This window comes from Pristiophorus japonicus, chromosome 5 (assembly GCF_044704955.1).
Source record: "Pristiophorus japonicus isolate sPriJap1 chromosome 5, sPriJap1.hap1, whole genome shotgun sequence".
NCBI classification, from domain to species: domain Eukaryota; kingdom Metazoa; phylum Chordata; class Chondrichthyes; family Pristiophoridae; genus Pristiophorus; species Pristiophorus japonicus.
The window spans coordinates 295372135-295381012 of NC_091981.1; the positions used below are offsets into that span (position 1 = coordinate 295372135).

The 8878-nt window shown below is 48.7% G+C and overlaps 1 long non-coding RNA gene across 2 annotated transcripts in view; it reads left to right on the forward strand.

Moving 5' to 3' along the window:
* Nucleotides 1-7782, forward strand: part of LOC139264771 (uncharacterized) — a 166676-nt gene extending 158894 nt beyond the window's left edge. For both annotated transcript variants that reach the window (XR_011593410.1, XR_011593409.1), the window contains exons 3-4: nt 6548-6706; nt 6917-7782. This is a non-coding gene — a long non-coding RNA (uncharacterized lncRNA). The remainder of the gene's footprint in view (nt 1-6547; nt 6707-6916) is intronic.
* The last annotated feature ends 1096 nt before the right edge of the window (nt 7783-8878 follow it).

The following is an 8878-nucleotide window of genomic DNA, read 5'->3' on the forward strand; positions in this document are numbered from 1 at the left end:
ATTAATCAGTGATGAGTCACAACCTGCCCCAGGCTGGTGCCCTGTTTCTCCCACCCAAGCAGTCCCAAAGGCTTCTTTAAACCATTTTTAGTTTGTGGCCTCTTCCTGTGCCTTTTCTGAAAATGCCTCCCTTTGCGCTGCGCTCCTGGCACAGAGCCCAAATAATGAAAGTTAAGCAATTAATTGTTAACGCTAATTGGGTGGCAAAGCCGAAAGTCCAGCCCAATGTCGCAGGGTGAGAATCATTTCCATCCGGCCTCCAATGCTTTCATGTGAACCTCAGTGTCGCACACAATGTAAAGACTTTGCACTGCGTACCCCTTCTCTATGTGTACCAGGCCATGCTCCTGATTGCTAAAGCCAGCATGAGTCCTCTCCATCGCCTCACCAGACATGCCCAGCCCATCCATAAGAACATAATAGGAGCAGGAGTAGGCTATTTGGCCCCTCGAGCCTGCTCCGCCATTTAATAAGATCATGGCTGATCGGATCATGGACTCGGCTCCACTTTCCTGCCCGCTCCCCATAACCCTTTATTCCCTTATCGCTCAGAAATCTGTCTATCTCCGACTTAAACAATAAGGGAGTCAAGGGTTATGGGGAGCGGGCAGGGAAGGGAAGTTGAGGCCAAGATCATATCAGCCATAATCTTATTGAATGGTGCAGCAGGCTCGAGGGGCCAGTTGGCCTACTCCTGCTCCTATTTCTTATGTTCTTAAGTTCTTAGCGGCAGCCGGTTCCTAGGCCTGATATAGGGCAGTTGAAGAGGCGAACATTAGGCTCGGTCAGTGCCTGCTCCATTTCTGGGGTGGTGCGGGGGAGGGGGCACCATTTACCCAAGAGGCCCTAAAACAGGTGTTGAGCCGCTCATTTACATATGTAACGGCCTAACGCCAGTTTTAGGCGCCCACCAGGGATGCCTGGATAATCGTCTGACTCAATTTCGGGTCAAACGGATTTCAGGATTCCTTGGAGGCGCAGGTCGTTGTTCCTTGAGATTGGGCCTCATTGCACCCGCTTTATGCCAGTGTGTGATTTGATCTGTATTTTGTCCTGCGTCTGTGAGCTGTCCCTAGGCATGAAATCATTGCAAACTAAGCTCACCAGATAACGTGGGATGACATATAAATGTCTCTGATTAAATAAATACTTTTAAATAGCTTTCTTACATTGCAACACTTCAAAAGTAATTAATTGGCAGTAATGTGCTTTGGAATGTCCTGAGGGCCGGAAAGATGTTATAGAAATGTAAGTCTTTCTTTTCCCATTAAACACTTTCAAACTGAAGAAATAAGAAACAAGACTAAACTAGTCTCTTTTAGGGCTGAGGGGCAGTGATTGAATAGCCTGTTAACATTCACTGCCTATGCTCATGCATGAACACAGGGCATTGGGCAAGGTATCAAAGGGTCAGCACCTTCAGGAGAGGAGAGAATTGCTTAAACTTTATCTCACTGAAGTTAAATCTACACTTTCCTCATTGCTGTGTTAATCAGATAGAATGCTGTTTCACTGCCAGTTGCAGAGGCCAGATTCCTAGGTCTTATATTTATAGGTGTTGTGTAGTCCTGTGAATGCTCTTACTCAAAATATTTGCACAAAGCCAGTGAATCAGGTGAAAAAAATAACAAATTGTGAAATCGCTCTTGGATCATTCCGAGACAGCTCGTTGAGCAAGCTCTTCTGTTGAGAAATGATGCCTGTGTATCTGTGATTTACCAAGGAATTCAGTACATTTGTACTGAGTGACTCAAAGGTCTGGCTGAGTACCAAGGTTCACATCATCTCTATGAAGGCTCTTATTGTTTTCTCCATCACCGCAATGCTTCAGGGAAAGGATGTGTCATGTGGTGCACGTACCAGGCACGACACTCTGACCACAGACCAACATGCTTGAGTCTTTCAGCATTTTGGAAGATTTTTACACTGAGCTCTAATAACAGAGTGACGCTTTTGATACTCCCTCCAGTATAGGCGTGAAAGAATATGCACCACCTGTCAGATTAACAGTGGGAGACTTAACAGTATCAGATTACAGCACTAGGTTGTCGGAATTGCTGTCCTTTGGATAAGATATCCCAGTCCCTTCACTCAGAGCGTTGTGAATCTTTGGAATTCTCTACCCCAGAGAGCTGTGGTTGCTCAGTTGTTGAGTATATTCAAGACAGAGATTGCTGGATTTTTGGCCACTAAGGTTAATTAAAGGATATGGGGATAGTGCAGGAAAGTGGAGTTGATGTAGCCATGATTTTATTGAATGGCGAAGCAGGCTCAAAGGGCAGTATAGTTTTCATACAGTTTTTATAAGAACATAAAAATTATGAGCGGGAGTATGCCATATGGCCCCTTGAGCCTGATCTGTCATTCAATAAGATCATGGCTGATCTTCGACCTCAACTCCACTTTCATGCCCTATCCCTATATCCCTTAATTCCTCTGGAGTCCAAAAATGTATCTATCTCAACCTAGAATATACTAAATGAGTGAGAACTTTGAGGCAGAGAATTCCAAAGATTTACAACCCTCTGTGAAGAAATTTCTCTTCCTCTCAGTCTTAAAATGCCGGCACCTTATCCTGAGACAATGGGCTAGAAATTCGCCAATTAGCGCTAGCACCGTTTTTTTTGGTACTAATAGCTGTTACCGTCTTTTTTTTTAATCGCCAAAATACCGCTATAAAATAAGCTCACAAAATTTGTCAAACGATAAATGGCGCTAGTGATAGTGGTAAAAAAACAGCGTTGCACAAGAACATTTGTGCGCCCAAATCGAAACTCGCGAAGTTAAAAAAAAACGGACATTCTGCGCCAATTTTCTTTTGCAGATTTGTTTTGTTATATATGTGGACTTGTATTTACTCTGTACAGCCACCAGAGGGCTCATTCCCCGGAGTCCCAAGGGATCCCATAATCCCTTGGGAGCACAGGCATTTAAGAAGGCTTCACAGGTTGGAGAGCACTCTGGAGACCTGCAATAAAAGACTAAGGTCACACTTTACTTTGAGCTCACAGTCTGATTCTTTCTCCATACACTACAACTGGCGACGAGATACAGATAGTGAACCCAAAGATGCAGAGAACAGTGGGCATCCTGGAGAAATTTTTGGAGGGAGATGATTGGGAAACATTTGTGGAGTGACTCGACCAACGAACTAGATGGGAAAGAGAGTGCTGCCAAACAAAGGGCAATCCTCCTCACCATCTGTGAGGCACCAACGTATGGCCTCATGAAGAATCTGCTCACTCCAGTGAAACCCACGGAGAAATCGTACGACGATTTGTGCACACTGGTCTGAGAGCGTTTGAATCCGAAGGAAAGCATTCTGATGGCGATGTACCGGTTCTACACCTACAAAAGATCTGAAGGCCAGGAAGTGGTGAGTTATGTCGCCGAGCTAAGACGCCTTGCAGGACATTGCGAATTTGAAGGACATTTGGAGCACATGCTCGGAAACATTTTCGTACTTGGCATTGGCCACAAAACCATATGTCGCAAACTTTTGAATGTAGAGACCCAACCTTGAGTAAGGCCCTAGCGATAGCCCAGGCGTTCATTGCCACCAGTGACAAGCAAATCTCTCAGCACACAAGTGCTGCTACAAGTACTGTGAACAAAGTGATGTTTTTATTGTAACGTACAGGGCAGGTCACAGATACCTGCAGCTACACGTCCACAGATGTCTGAGTCCACCATCAAGGGTGATGAATGCAAGGCCATTAACACCTTGTTGGCGCTGCAGCGGTGATCATCGTTTCCATTCATGCCAATTCAAAGGATACGTTTGCAAGGGCTGTGGAACAATGGGACACCTCCAACGAGTGTGTAGGCGAGCTGCTAAGCCTGTTAAACCTGCAAACCACCATGTTGCAGAGGAGGATCACGACGAAACAGCCTCAGATAGAGATAAATGGAGTACACACATTCACCACAAATTGTCCCCCGATAATGCTGAATGTTGAACTAAATGGACTCCCGGTGTCAATGGAGCTGGACACGGGCGCAAGCTAGTCCATCATGGGCAAAAAGATTTTCGAAAGGTTGTGGTGCAACAAGGCCTCAAGGCCAGTCTTAACTCCAGTTCGCACAAAACTAAGAACTTACACAAAAGAACTGATTCCTGTAATCACAGTGCTACCGTAAAGGTCTCCTACGATGGAGCAGTGCTCAAGCTACCACTCTGGATGGAAACGGGCGATGGTCCCACGCTGCTCGGCAGGAGCTGGCTGGGAAAGATACGCTGGAACTGGGATGACGTCCAAGCGCTATCGCGCGCTGATGATACTTCGTGTGCCCAGGTCTTAAACAAATTTCCTTCGCTGTTCAAACCAGGCATCGGGAAGTTCCAAGGAGCAAAAATGCAGATCCATCTAATTCCAGGGGCGAGACCCATCCATCACAAGGCGAGAGCAGTACCGTACATGATGAGAGAAAGGGTAGAGATCGAGCTAGACCGGCTACAAAGAGAGGGCATCATCTCACCGATTGAGTTCAGCAAGTGGGCCAGTCCTCTTGTCCCAGTCCTCAAGGGAGACGGCACTGTCAGAATCATGGCGATTACAAAGTAACTATCAATCGTTTCTCCCTGCAGGACCAATACCCACTACCAAAAGCCAACGACCGCTTTGCAACACTGGCGGGAGGAAAGACGTTCACAAAGTTGGATCTGACTTCAGCCTACATGACGCAGGAACTGGAGGAATCATCGAAGGCCCTCACCTGCATCAACACGCACAAAGGTCTTTTTGTTTATAACAGATGCCTGTTTTCAATCCGATCAGTGGCGGCGATATTCCAGAGAAACATGGAAAGTTTACTGAAGTCGGTCCCGCACACCGTGGTCTTCCAGGACAACATCTTGGTCACAGGTTGGAACACAGTCGAGCACCTGCAGAACCTGGAGGAGGTTCTTAGTCGACCCAACTGCATGGGGCTCAGGTTAAAACACTCGGAGTGCGTTTTCCTGGTGTCTGAAGTGGAGTTCCTGGGAAGGAGGATTGCGGCAAGCGGCATCAGGCCCACCAACGCGAAGACGGAGGCACCGAGGCCACAGAACATGACGGAGCTGCGGTCGTTTCTGGGACTCTTGAACTACTTTGGTAACTTCTTACCGGGTCTCAGCACCCTGCTAGAATCACTACATGTCTTACTATGAAAAGGGGGCGAATGGGTTTGGGGCAAAAGACCACGAAGCAGAACCCATCATCCACAGCAGCCCTGCAGGGCCCAACACACCAGGCAGCCCAGCAAGGCCAGCTGCACAGCAGCCCAGCGAGGGTCCAACAAATGATTCAACAACACCAGCTTTTACACCGAGACGATCAACCAGGACAAGAAGGGCCCCAGATCGACTCACATTGTAAATAGTTACACTATTGACTTTGGGGGGGAATGTTGTTATATATGTATATTTGTATTTATTCTGTACAGCCACCATAGGGCTCATTCCCCGGAGCACAGGTATTTAAGGAGGCTTCACAGGTTGGAGAGGCACTCTGGAGACCAGCAATAAAAGACTACGGTCACGCTTTACTTTGAGCTCACAGTGTTCAGTCTGACTCTTTCTCCATACACTACATGTTTCATCTGATTTTTTCCCATGATCCTGGCCACATGTCGGGTGCGCCCGCCCATGCGTAGTACACCCAGGGCTGAATCAACCATTTTTGAGACCAGCTTGATTGAAGATACCAGAGTTCAACACAGTTCATCTGAAATTAAAAATGCAGGGTGATTTAGATCGGAAGAGGGCCAGGAAATTCACTCCTGATGCAAATGAGGCCCTCATTACTACTGTAGAAGGATCGTGCAAAACTCCCCTCATCCAGTGTAAAACATCTTTGGAAAAGTATGGCAGAGGAGGTTTCCTCAGTCGACTGTATCAGGAGGGAGCATGTACAGTGTCGGAAAAGGTGGACTGACTATTGCAGGGTCGTCAGAGTAAGTAATACTGTTATTGATGCACTCCAATTACTTGTGTGAGTGAGAGAGATATGGGGATCAGTGTCTTTACACACCATCTCACAGTCCCTGCGGTGTGTGAGAGGGAGAGATAGAGATAGAGATAGCGAGAGAGAGAGAGAGGAGAGGGGATGAGTGCCTTTCCACACCATCTCACAATCCCTGCGGTGTGTGAGAGGGAGAGATAGAGATAGAGAGAGAGAAGAGGGGATCAGTGCATTTACACACCATCTCACAATCCCTGCGGTGTGTGAGAGGGAGAGATAGAAAGAGAGAGAGAGAGGAGAGGGGGTGAGTGCCTTTACACACCATCTCACAATCCCTGCGGTGTGTGAGAGGGAAAGATAGAGAGAGAGGGAGAGAGAGAGAGAGGAGGCGGGGTCAGTGCCTTTACACACCATCTCACAATCCCTGCGGTGTGTGAGAGGGAGAGATAGAGAGAGAGAGAGAGAGAGAGGGAAAAGGGGGTGAGTGCCTTTACACAGCATCTCACAGTCCCTGCAGTGTGTGTGAGAGAGCGAGGGGGGGGGGGGGGTGTTGATTAGTGCCTTTACACACCATCTCATGTCCATTTGTATTGTCATCTTAGCAGGGAAAGTTGTTTTACAACTGCCGGGAGCAGCGGCGCAGAGGCGGCGGTCCGGTCAAACTGTTCCCACTCACCCAGCCTGAGAGATGGCAGATCTGATGGATGCCTCGCAGAGATCAACTACCCTCGGGGGTGCTGAGCCCTCGTCTGAGAGTGAGGGTAAGTCCTGAAAAATCCACGGTCTAGGTTGGATCAATGTTATGCATGGTCTGTGGGCTAGGGTTCGGGTAATGCAATGTACAGTCTGTCGTCGACATGTAATGCAGTAGTGGTGGTCCTTGAAATGAGCCTGCGCTATGTGACCCTACTCATGTCACCCTGCCCCCTCCCCTGCTGCTAACCAGTCGCCTGTTGTTTTCTATTTTGCAGACATGGATTCCGAGGCCTCACATCCAGGAGTGGAAGCCCCCACCTCACCGGATGCCATGGTGGAGGACACAGACATCAGCAGGCTGAGGAACCTCCATGGGAGGAGGACCAAAGCGTTAATGTAATGTGAGGGTGGGGGGGAAGCCCACACAGGCACTAAGGACTTCAGCTGCAGCCACCAGTTCGTCGAATGAGGACACCACATTCCGTGGTTAGCCAGCATCCGGGGCCCCGGGTCCAAGTGGGTTGCAGCAACTAACCCCCAGGGTTGAATCCAGAGTTGGCAAAGCCGGACTGGTGAAAGGCAGGCAGACGCGCATACCTGGATTTGGTGGGACTGTCTGGGGAGAGCATCCAGCTCAGCCGACAGCTCCTCGAGGTCCTGGGTGGGACCTCCGCAAACATTGCAGCACTATCTGCGGACATAAGGGAGCTTGTAGTTGCAACAAGGCAGATCGCCAAGGCTGTTAATGCCCAGCAGCAATGGACGATCTTGACTCATGGCACTCCAGTCCCCGGTGTCATGCCACCCAGACTGACAGCACCAGTGAGTGGTGAGGCTGAGCAACAGGCTTGCCACTCAGGAGCCGGGCCTCCCACAGCCCCAGCTTCTCCAGGGGGGGTCCAATGGCGTCTCCTACTTCTCTCCCTCTCCCCCAACAACACCGGCGCCCTGGGCGAGTTGCTAAAAAACATCTCGAGCCCAACGTGGGTAGGGTTAGGGGCAACAATTGACATGGGCGGGGGGTTCAAATTAGTGGGGTAAAGATGGCTGCAGCTGAAGGATGTTTGGTGAAGGAGTTGTTTTGTTGTTTTGCTGCTGTTATTTAAATAAAGTTGGCAAAAGTTTTAACAGTGAAAAATTTTATGCAAGTTACTAAATTAAAGTTTACATTACAAATGTAAATTTAAATTGTTTTTTTCACCTAAAATGAATCTTGTGCAATGTCTCATTTGCAGAATAATGGGAAAAAAAGTCAATGTGATGGGATAGAGTGGGCATGCCATTCAGCCTTCATGCAAAGCGTTGAATTATCAGCTGCTGACATAAGACTTTTACAGCGACGAATGCTCCACGAGACCTCCGCTGTCGTGGTGAGGATGGTGGTGACATGGGTTCATCGACAGGCCCCTCATCCTCCTCCTCCTCCTCCTCCTGCCCTCTCTCCTGAGATGGTTCTGCAATCCCCAGTGGCAAATCCTGTCTCTCATGATGGCTAAGTTGTGTAGCATGCAGCACATCACAATGAACTCAGTGTATTGCAGGGTGCCTCCAGAGTGGTCCAGGCATCGGAAGCGCTGCTTGAGCACTCCAATTGTCTTTTCGACGATGTTGCGTGTGGCTATATGGCTGTTGTTGTAATGATGCTCGGCTTCTGTCTGAGGGTTGCGGAGGGAGGTCATGAGCCAGGTGGCGAAGCCGTAACTTTTGTCCCCCAGCATCCAGTTCTGGCCTTGTGGCTGACGCGCAAACCGTGCTCTCAGGCAAGATAAAAGCATCATCGATGCTCCCTGGAAATTGTGCGTTTACTGCCACGTCGAGTATGGGCGCACACCATCTGTACGTTCAGCGAGTGGAATCCCTTTCAGTTTCAGTAAACCTCTAGATCCTCTAAAGGTGCTCGCAGGGCGCTGTGCATACAGTCAATGGCAGCCTGTACCTTGGGGAAACCATCAATTCATGCAAAACCTATTGCCCTCTCATTCTGTGCCTCCCTGGTCATTGGGATGTTTATGAAGTCCATCCTGTGTGTATACAGTGCAGTAGTCACCTGGCGAATGCAGCTGTGTGTAGCAAACTGCAAGATGCAACATATGTCCCCTGCCCATGCCTGAAAGGAGCCTGAGGCATAGAAGGCAAGTGCCGCAGTCACCTTCACCTCGACGGGCAGTGCAGTCCTGTTCCCGTTGGTAGGTTGTAGGTCTGCCTTGTAAGGGGTTCTCGGGGAGTGTTGTGCCTTG